We start from the raw sequence: 10,558 nt of genomic DNA on the forward strand, positions 1-10,558 counted from the left end.
GAAGGAAGAATATTGGAGACTACTTCATAAAGAGTGAACAGAGCTACATATTTCTAAAGCTAGTATTTTATGTTAGATCCTCTGCTACATGGGAATTTATCCTACACACTATGAAATCAAAGGAAAGTGGGAACCCTGGTCCAGTTTTGTCTTTTATCATACCATGGCTACTGTGGTATGCATATGCAGTGAGTGTTTTTCCCCACATGAGATAGGGTTGTGGGGTGGACAGCCTTGGAGAAGGGGTCAGTGAAGGGAAACTGAAAAAAGAGCCCGTGAATTTGAAGGAGGGGATGGAGGGTGCATGGGAGGGTTGAGGGAGGGAAAAGGATGTGAGAAATGATGTGACTATGTTATAATCTCAAAAAATGAAAATAAAAAGAATTCTGCCTCTGGAACTTCATCTGAACAATTTGGTTTTTGTTGTTTTATTTGTATTTGTATTTTAATATTCAGCACTATTCAATTTATTAATACTTTCTATCTTAATGCGAATTAATGAAAACATATATACATATAATTTATTCATTAAATTAGTCCCTTCTTAACCTTTTGAGACGTGATACAAATTCCAAATGGATGATACTGAAAACAAAAAGAACACTGAACCATTTACATCTTTCTGAGATTTAACATACAATAGTTTCCTAATAAAATTTTAGGAAATTAAAAAAAAACTTTTAAGTGGAATCATCTGAAGTCTGGCATCTGTTTATGTGCCATTTTATCCTAATCACATGCCTATAACCTGGACCAACTTATCAATTAGGCACAATGAGAAATTAACCAAAGCAACTAATTTTAAAATGAAATAATTATACACTTATAATACGAGAATCATTTAAAACTTAAACCTATCTTCTTTCTGGAATGGTACTTTTAAAATTTTCATACCATAGACATTTTAATACTCTTTTTATTACTTTATAAATAATACCAATTAAAATTTCCACTTCCTCCCCTCCTCTCACTTCCCTCCTGCTCCCCACTCACCCTCCCCATCTCCAGTCCTAAGAGAGGGCAGGGTACCCTGCCCTGTGGGAAATTCAAGGCCCTCCCAACTCCTTCCAGGTTTAGGAAGGTATGCATCCAAATAGAATAGGATCCCCAAAAGCCAGTAAATGCAGTAGAGACCAGTCCCAGTGCCATTATCATTGGCTTCTCAGTTTGCCCCAATTGTCAGCCACATTCAGAGGATCCAGTTTGACCCGATGCTCATTCAGTCCCAGTCCAGCTGATTTAGTGAGCTCCCATTAGCTCAAGCCCACTGTCTCAGTGCGTGGACCAAACCCTCGTGGTGTTCCTGACTTTCTTGCTCATATTCTGGCTCCTTCTGCTCTTCAACTGGACCTTGGACCAGTACTCCAATGACAGAATAATTTGAATGAATAGATGAGTCATAAGTATTGATTTGTTGTTTTTTTTTTTTTCTTTTTTTGGTTTTTTTGAGACAAGGCTTTGGAGCCTGTCCTGGAACTAGCTCTTGTAAACCTGGCTGGCTTCGAACTCACAGAGATCCGCCTACCTCTGCCTCCCTAGTGTTGGGATTAAAGGCTTGGTACCTTTTTGGCGAGGCAGGCACATCTTGCTTGCTCTGTGTCTGGCTTCCTTTGTCCCTGTGTGAGTACTGCAGAATGACTCTTTCCTCTTCTAAGCATTCTCATTGGCCCACCTCTACTTCCTGCCTGGCTACTGGCCAATCAGCATTTATTTAAAATACAAGTAACAGGGTCCAGACCATTGTCTCACAGCATTTGATTATTCTTACTCAGTGTGAAAATGTTAGCACTATTCTCTTCTGGAGACAATTCCATAACATATACCTGATAGACACAAACAGTCACTGTACTCATGGATAATGTTTTACCAGCAATCTTGGCATTGTTTAGAACAATAAAGATGGCACAGAAAACTAATCATCACACAGTCATAAAGGGCTAGGATAGAGGTTGCTGCATGACATTGTGGGAATATATTTGAAACTAGAAATATAGGTAGAGGTTTGATAGACACCCATTCGTTTGCTTGCTTTCATCAATGTGTTCCTGCTGACGGTTTGTTTTGTTTTATTTGAAGTGTCTCCTGATATTTACACATTTGCCTCTGGGGTCTCTGTTCTCATCATTCACATCGATTTCCTGGCGCTGTGGTTTTTACTCCTGTCCAGTCTTCACAATTCAGATAGGAACAGCAGTGATTTTAGATTTATTTTAATGTGGCTCATGGCGATATTGTTCCTCAGTTATTCCTGTCAAATGATGTCTTTTTCAGTAAAGAATTGCCATAGCAAGTGCAGTTATTTTTACTGAAATCGAGCGCACAATGGACTCTCCCCATTTCTCAGTTGTTTGGACTAAAGGGCCACAAGGTTGCTCCTGTGACTCAAAACCCTGAGTGCCGCAGGGCGATGGTGGCACACGCCTTTAATCCCAGCACTCGGGAGGCAGAGGCAGGAGGATCTCTGTGAGTTCGAGACCAGCCTGGTCTACAAGAGCTAGTTCCAGGACAGGCTCCAAAGCCACAGAGAAACCCTGTCTCGAAAAACCAAAATAAATAAAAAAAAAACCTGAGTGCCCTCCCTGTATTTTACTTCTCTCTCAGCGTGTGTGGGATGGTCAGAAGACACCGTGGATAAAGTCAAATGATTTTTCCAAAAAAAAAAAAATTCAAACAACTATATACCAAAAAACCCTAACATATTATCCAATTTTTTAAAAATGGTGTACATATCTAAACAGATAATTTTCAATGGAGCAACCTCAATGTCCAAGAAACACTTAAAGACATATTCGACATCCTTAGCCATCATGAAAATGCAAATCTAAAGTACTTTGAGATTTCATCTTACCTTTGTCAGATTGTCTAAGATTAATAACACAAGTACCATGTAGATATGCTCTTCCTTGCTCTGCTGTGTTGCAAAAGTTTCCAACTATATACACTTACAATCAGCAACTCTCCAGCCCTCACCAGGTGAAAGGTCAGAGGTTTTCAGAGTCAAGAAACAGATAAAGATGTTTTGCAGAAAGCCACAAAGTGGTAACCTGTCACCCTTTTTGTTTGGGACAAGGTGCAGTTAGTTGAAGCCTCCAGGAACTTCTTAAGGGAAGGGTGTTTAATTAAGGAAGAGAGAAAGGCTAAGTTATTTGGGAAATCTAAGAAGAGAATATGTGTGCTTTTGCTGTCATCTTAAATATAACTAGATAAGTGAGCTAGAGACTGTAATCAGTGAAAACCAGGAGCAAGGCAAGAATCATCTTTTTCTCAGTGTGCATCTTTTCCCAAAGGGCAGAGGGAGTGTGGGGTAACTATGCAACCTAGATAAATAAACAAAGCAAATATGTGGTGTTTGGTTTCTGTCAGTGCTTTCATTAGATAATAGTTGACTGAAACCAGCCTTTTTTTGGCTCTAAGGATTACACTCTATACTATCTCTCAGGGTAAAATACAAAAAGTAAACTTCTTGCTTTAATAGCCCAATGTAAAAATAAGGACAAAGAGTTGAGGATTTGCTTTAACCTTAATGCAAGGTTAATGCACTTAATGTACTTCCCTGTCTGCTGGCAGAGAGAAGCCAGTGTGCTCTTGTTCTCTGTCTCTCTGAGAATCATGGCTTAACAACCACAGATATGCCATAATTCTTGACCTTGGGTATCTGTGAAAGTCTCAGTAGAGGTCTTTTTGCCTGAACTCTAACACTGACCAACTGTCTGCCAAAGAAGATAATTGCAGGAGGGCAGACTTTTAAGTTTATACAAATACCTGGTTGAAAAATTCAGGGCATTGACGTGATTAATTTCTTGCCAGAGTCACATACTGCTGGGGGTAGTCATCCAATATACCAGGTACGCCCGAGAGATAGTGGGAAGAATTCCCAAGCTGTAATCTGAGGGAACGAGCTCCTCAGGCAAGAAGTCTGCGAGAGAGATAGCTAACATACTCAGAAGGAAGTCCTCCTTATTGTCTTGCAGATAAGATTAGTGAGCTGTGCTTCTCTGGTGATGGTGCTCTTCAGGCCTTGCTACATGAGGTGTCCCACATGACACTAAGCATCTCTGATGAGTTGACGCCCGAAGGATGGGCAGAACTCTCGCTGCATAATCTTGCGGTCCAGTTTATAGGCTTCTTTGAAGCATGACTAAGGGGAATTCCTAGAGCAGTAAGGTCATTTTAGATATGATTGTCTTAAGCAATCATATTAGTTAGTTACAATTGGCTAGGGCTAGTAAGGGCTAGTTAAGGTTACAGCTTTTGTATTTTGGGGCAAGTCTCAGGTCAGGCTTTGTCCTTATCTGGTTATCTGGTGATTGCGGCTCAGGCCTGGCCTGGCCTGGTACAGCAGGCTGCTGGGGTTTCTCTCAAGAGATCAGGCCTCAATTTCAGTTTCTTGAGACAAAGCAAACAGTTTCTGAGAGAGCCACAAACAAAGGACAATCAATCTCCAATGTTTCCAAAAGCAATGATGAGGAGCCTGTTATAGCTTCTGTTTAGTTCTCTCAGGTAGCACTTATCCACTGCTTGTGGGAGTGAAAACTTGTGTATCTACTATGGAAATCAGCGTGGCAGTTCCTAAGAAAGTTGAGAATCATTCAAACTTAAGATATGGTATACAACTCTTGGGTATATACCCAAAAGACACTTCATCCTTCTCCAAAGACACTTGCTTAACACATTTAATGCTGTTCTATTAATAATAGCTAGAAACAGGAAATAACCTAGATGTCTCTCAACAGGGGAATGGACAAAGAAAACTGGGTGGAGGCTCCACCCAAAGCCTCCCACCCACCTCGCTGGAGCTGCCTCAGTCCATATTCTGTCCCTGAGAAAGCCCGCCAAATGATGACCCCCTCCCCAGAGATCCCCAGAGATGCTCAAGATCACGCCTACAGAGTCTTCCAATCTTCCTTTCCCTTCTCCCTGGGGCACTGGAAAGCCATCTGGGAGCATTTGTATCCATTAAATTTGGGATTTTTCTAATTCTGTCTGATTTGGATTATTACGTTGGCAGAGACTTTTTATCAGGAGGTCCCACCAAGGGGTATTTTTTTTTTCTCCCACTGGCTTGGGACCACATGTTTCTAAAACACTCCCCCATACCTGCTCTCTGCCAGGTTAAGATGAGCTTCAATGGGGTAAGTTGTCTTTCCAAGTCATTGCTTTAGAGGCCCAGGGCCTCCTGCAATTTTCAAGTTGTCCTGCCAGCAATGTGGCCATGTTAGGCTCTCAACCTGTCCCTGGTACAATGACCTGCCTTGTCCCGTGGGTCAAGGACTTGCCATGTCCTGTGGGATCCCTTTTTCAGACAATCTTCTGTTCAAGAGAAGTTCTCATATTCCCCCCTGGTTTTTTGACCCAAAGCCTACCTTAGTGAACATATTGTGCTCGGCTTTGGGTCCCAGCATAGATCTGCAAAATGAACACCTGCAATTTGAAGCCTGATTGTCAAATGCTTATGGGCTGTTTTGTACATTTTTTTAAAAATATTGGGGCTATCTGACATGGTGAATACTTAACACCTAAAAATTTTGCCATACATACTTAACACATAAAATTTTTCCAGTGTGGGGAAAAATAAAACCCCCATTTTCCGACGGTTTCTGGATACTGTGCCCTTCCCTCAGGGGCCAGTGTCTCACAAACACTGGTCTGCTGAACACACTGGCCACTGTCCCACCTTCTCTGGCTGTTTGTCTCCATTTCTGCATCCCTGACTTGTGATCTGGTCCAGCTGGGATTCCCCTTGCAAGAGATCTGCTCCTCCTGCTCCTCCCCCACTCTGAGCTGCATAGGTGTTCTGTCCTTATGTTTCTGTTCTCCCTTACAGCATCGGCCTATCTGGCGCTCAGTGGGCGCACCTGTGTGCTCTCCTGGCTCCTGCAGCCTACTCCAGGATTTTTACGTTGTTCAGCTGACAAAATTTCCTGCAAAAAGTTTTGTTCATCTGTCTGTTAATATATGTGTGAAAATAATGTGGCCACAGCATGCTTGCTTTAACGTCTGTGTATATAGTGTGCTTGTTTTAACATCTGTAAAACTTTTAAGTCTAGATTACAACAGCTCCGGAAAAATACAAATACTCCAATAGTTACCATTTTGGTTGAGTTCAAAGCGAAAACCTTAGCACCACCTTTGGTAAGAGTACCCATGTGCACTGGCCCTTCCAACGACTCATTCTGCCTCCAATATACTTTGGCTTACTGAAATATCCTGATCTTTTTGTCTCCACTGACATTGGTAAGCTGTAACTGCTTGAGTAAACTATATGTCTAAATGTAACTGATATGTCTAATTTAGATACATCTGACAGATAATGGTATCTTGCCTGATTCTTAAATGCCTTTACAGATCTGAGAGTATGACATTTAACAAAAGAGCTTCTTATGATAGAGAGACATGCCAGATTCTGCAGCATCCTATAGCTCCAAGAAGATGCATGATTGCACAACTTCCTCCTGGACGTTTACCTTTGAATATAACAAAGCCATATATACACAGAGAGAAAGCTATCTTTAACCTTATCAGCTGCCTGGACTCTCCTGAAATGGACAACAGTACCCTGGGGAATGGAGCATCTCAACCAGCAAGACAGGTAGACTGAAGGCTACCTTTACAGGAAAATCTGTCAGGCCCCCTGGGTGTGGCAGCTAAAGGCAAGTACTGCTTCTAAGACTAGAATTTGCCAAAGACCACGAGAAGCTTGCCTGCGTAGCTGGTAAAGCTGTCTCCCCTGTGCTCATTTACTAATTTTTCTCAGATCTGTTTGATGACATTTGATAACTTAAGGTAGTTCATTACTTCATTAATCAAGTTTCCCACTAAAAATACAGACAGGTGTGCCTCTTTCCCAGGCTTCAAAGTCCAGAATTAACAGGTTTCAGATGTATCTTCAGCGGTTTAAAGTTTCCAGTTTCCTTTAATTGTCTTCTAAAATGTTAATGCCTTTTTTAGTTTTTGCTCATGAATTTAATGAACCCCCCAAATATCACAATGTCTGACACGAATTCAGCATTTTGCCAACCAAGTGCTTATGACGATTGCATTTTGTGAGATGTTAATGCCTTTTAACCTAAAGCCATAGCCTATTGCTATGACACCAAGATGTCCATTTGTCCTAGCTGTCTTACAGACACCTGCAGGTTTCTGGGAAAGGTTCTGCTGCTGTACCAAGAAATCTGGTCTGGTGAAAACTATCAGTCTCCAGAGCCAATTTAACCCCACCCAATTTTGAGAATATTTTACAGGTCACTCCTCCTGTCTGGGCCAAGACCAACTTACAGAGGGCCCTTCAGATATGCCAGCCCCTGCCCCAGCTCCTGGAACTTCACCATTGGTACCATCTCTCCAGGCTCAAATTGATACCTACCCAGCTACTGAAATCTAGTTTTAAAGGGCACATCTGCTCTCATCTCACTCATTCACCCTTGCCTCTCCTGTATAAGCAGGGCAATTCTCCATCCCTTTCTGAGAACCGCTGCACTAGACCATCATCTGTGTACCAGGGTCTACTCTTCAAAATAAAACTTATTCTACCTTTTCAAGAGCTAAGAATCACAAACAATTTCTTGGCTAGGGTGGACTTTAGTCTAGCTCTCTTCTCTATGGTGGTCTGGATTAGGCTTGCATGGGCCTTATGCATGCTATCACAACCACTGTGAGATTTTATGTACAAATGCCATGCTGAACCCAGAGGACATTTTTTTAATGTAGTCAAACATGACTTCTGATTCTTATACCCTTTCTGCCCTTCTTCTGAAATGGTCTCTGTTTTGGAGGAAGAGCAATTTTGATGAACACATCCATTGATGAACAGCATTTTATTCTTAATAGTTCATCTAACTATTATCAAAATATCACATCAAAAATAGTTGAAGACACTGTGCTGGCTTCTCTAAACCAGTTTGATGCATAAAGTAGTCATCTGAAAGGAAGAAACATCAATTGAGAAAACATCTTCATAAGATCTGGCTGTAAGACATTTTCTTTCTCTTATTTTAAAATTTATTTTATTTTTTTGAAAATGAAAACAAGCTATCTGCTTTTCATTTTACATACCAATCCCAGTTCTCACTCCCTCCCCTCCTCCCATACCTTTCACATTTCCCCTCACCCCCCATTCACTCCTCAGAGAGGGTAAGGTTCATTGCTTTGGGGAAGGTCCAAGGCCGTGGTCCCTATTACATATAACCTGAGCAAGGTATCCATCCAAACAGAATGGGTTCCCAAAACATCAGTACAAACAGTAGGGATAAATCCTCGTGCTTCTGTCAGTGGCTCTGCAGTCTTCTCTAGCCATACAACTGTCACCCACATTCAGAGAATCTAGTTTGGTCCTATGGTGGTTCCTTCCCTGTCTAACTGGAGTTGGTGAGCTCCTATTTGCTCAGGTAAGCTGTTTCAGTGAGTGTTCTGATCATGGTCTTGACCTCTTTGCTCATATTCTCACTCCTCCCACTCTTCAACTGAACTTTGGAAGCTCATCCCAGTGCTCCATTGTGAGTCTCTACCTCTATTTCCATCAGTGGCTTGATGAAGGTTTTATGGTAACATTTAAGATACTCATCAATCTGACAACAGGGCATGGGCAGTTCAGGCACCCTCTCCTCTACTGCTTAGGGTCTTAGTTGGGTTTATTCTTATGGATTCCTGGTAATTTCTTTAGTGCTAGGTTTCTTGCTAGTTCCATAATGACTCCCTCAATCAAAATATCTCTTTCTTTGCTCTCATTTCTTTCCTTCCTTCATCTCGTCTATCTTGCTCCATCAAGTTCTCCTTCTCCCATTTTTTAGTTGAATTATTTGGAATTTTGATGTCTAATTTCTTGAGTCTTCTGTCTGATGTGGGGTTGGTGAAGATCTTTTCCCATTCAGTACATTACTTTTTTGTCTTATTGACTGTGTCCTTTGTTTTACAGAAGCATCTCAGTTTCAGTAGGTCCCATTCATTTATTGTTGCTTTCAGTGTCTGTGCTACTAGTGTTATATTTAGGTATGGTCTTCTGTGCCAATGCATTGAAGGCTGCTTCCCACTTTCTTTTTTAGCAGGTTCACACACACACACATATATATATATATATATGTATATTGGTCTTTAATCCATTTAGACTTGAGTTTTATGCATGGGGATAGATATGGATCCATTTACATTCGTCTACAGGTTGACACCCAATTTTGCCAGCACCATTCATTGAAGATGCTTTCTTTTGTTCATTGTATAATTTTAGCTTCTTTGTCAAAAATCTGGTGTTCATAGTTGTGTGGATTAATATCTAGATCTTTGATTCAATTCCATTGCTCAACCTGTCTGTTTTTATACCAATACCAAGCTGTTTTCATTAGTATAGGTCTATAATACAGCTTGATGTCAGGGATGATGATGCCTCCAGAAGTTCCTTTATTGTATAAGATTGTTTTGGCTATCCTGGGTTTTTTGTTTTTCCATATGAAGTTGAGTATTGTTCTTTCAATTTCTGTGAATGATTGTGTTGGGAACTTGATGGGGATTGCATTGAATCTATAGATGACTTTTGACAGGATTACCATTTGTATTATGTTGATCCTATCTATCCAAGAGCATAGGAGATCTTTCCATTTTCTGGTAACTTCTCCAATTTCTTTCTTCAAAGACTTAAAGTTCTTGTCGAACAGGTCTTTCATTTCTTTGGTTAGTGTTAAATGTGGACAGATTGGCTGAACTGGGTTGAGGGTATTGAGCTGAGTTGCAGAAGCTGTAGTCTCTTGAAGTTCCCCCACTATCTCTGGTGAAGCATACAAATATATTCTCACAGGGCAGAGGCCTAGTGTGGAATTGATTCCGGCACAGTGTAAACTGTACAATATCCCTATGAATTATTCAAGGCTCCAGATGGAGTTGGTGGCTGTCTCAGATAGTGAGACATAATTATATTTTTTTGGTAGATGGCAGAAATAAACTATGTTGTTTTGATTTTTAAGTCAGAGACTCATTCTGTAGACTAGGATGGGCTAGACCTCATGGTAATCCTACTGACTCAGGCTCCCACAAGCTACGAATACACATACAAACCATGTTAAAGTAACAATTGGCCTTTTGGAAAAGATTCCCACATGATCTTTTGTCTAAACTTTCTTCCTGGTTATATGGTATTGCATGTGGGTTCTCATTGTCAGGAATGAAGGAGGCAGTATTCTTTAATAAAACAGAACAATATGAGTTCACACAAAGATGACCAAAAGCAGAGGTATTGAAAACTTCCATAGGAGAATACTCAAAGAAGAGAAATGAAATAGTTCCTAAAACTGAAATTCAAGATAAAACAAGCAAACAACACCCCCCCAAATTAGTCTGTTTATTTTCTAATGAGAAAGATAAAGAAAGTATAAATTTGGATATGAGGGAAGTGGGGAGGATCTGGAAGAAGTTGGGAAAAGGGAAATTATAATCAGAAAATAATGTATGAAAAACATATTTTCAATAAAAAAGGAATCACTCATAGTGGTACAGCTCAAGAAAAAAAACAAGGTCTTGAAACATGACTATTGAAAATATAAACCATGTACTTGGGCAGAAAATATTAAACAAA

This window comes from Arvicola amphibius, chromosome 11 (assembly GCF_903992535.2).
Source record: "Arvicola amphibius chromosome 11, mArvAmp1.2, whole genome shotgun sequence".
Taxonomy (NCBI): Eukaryota; Metazoa; Chordata; class Mammalia; order Rodentia; family Cricetidae; genus Arvicola; species Arvicola amphibius.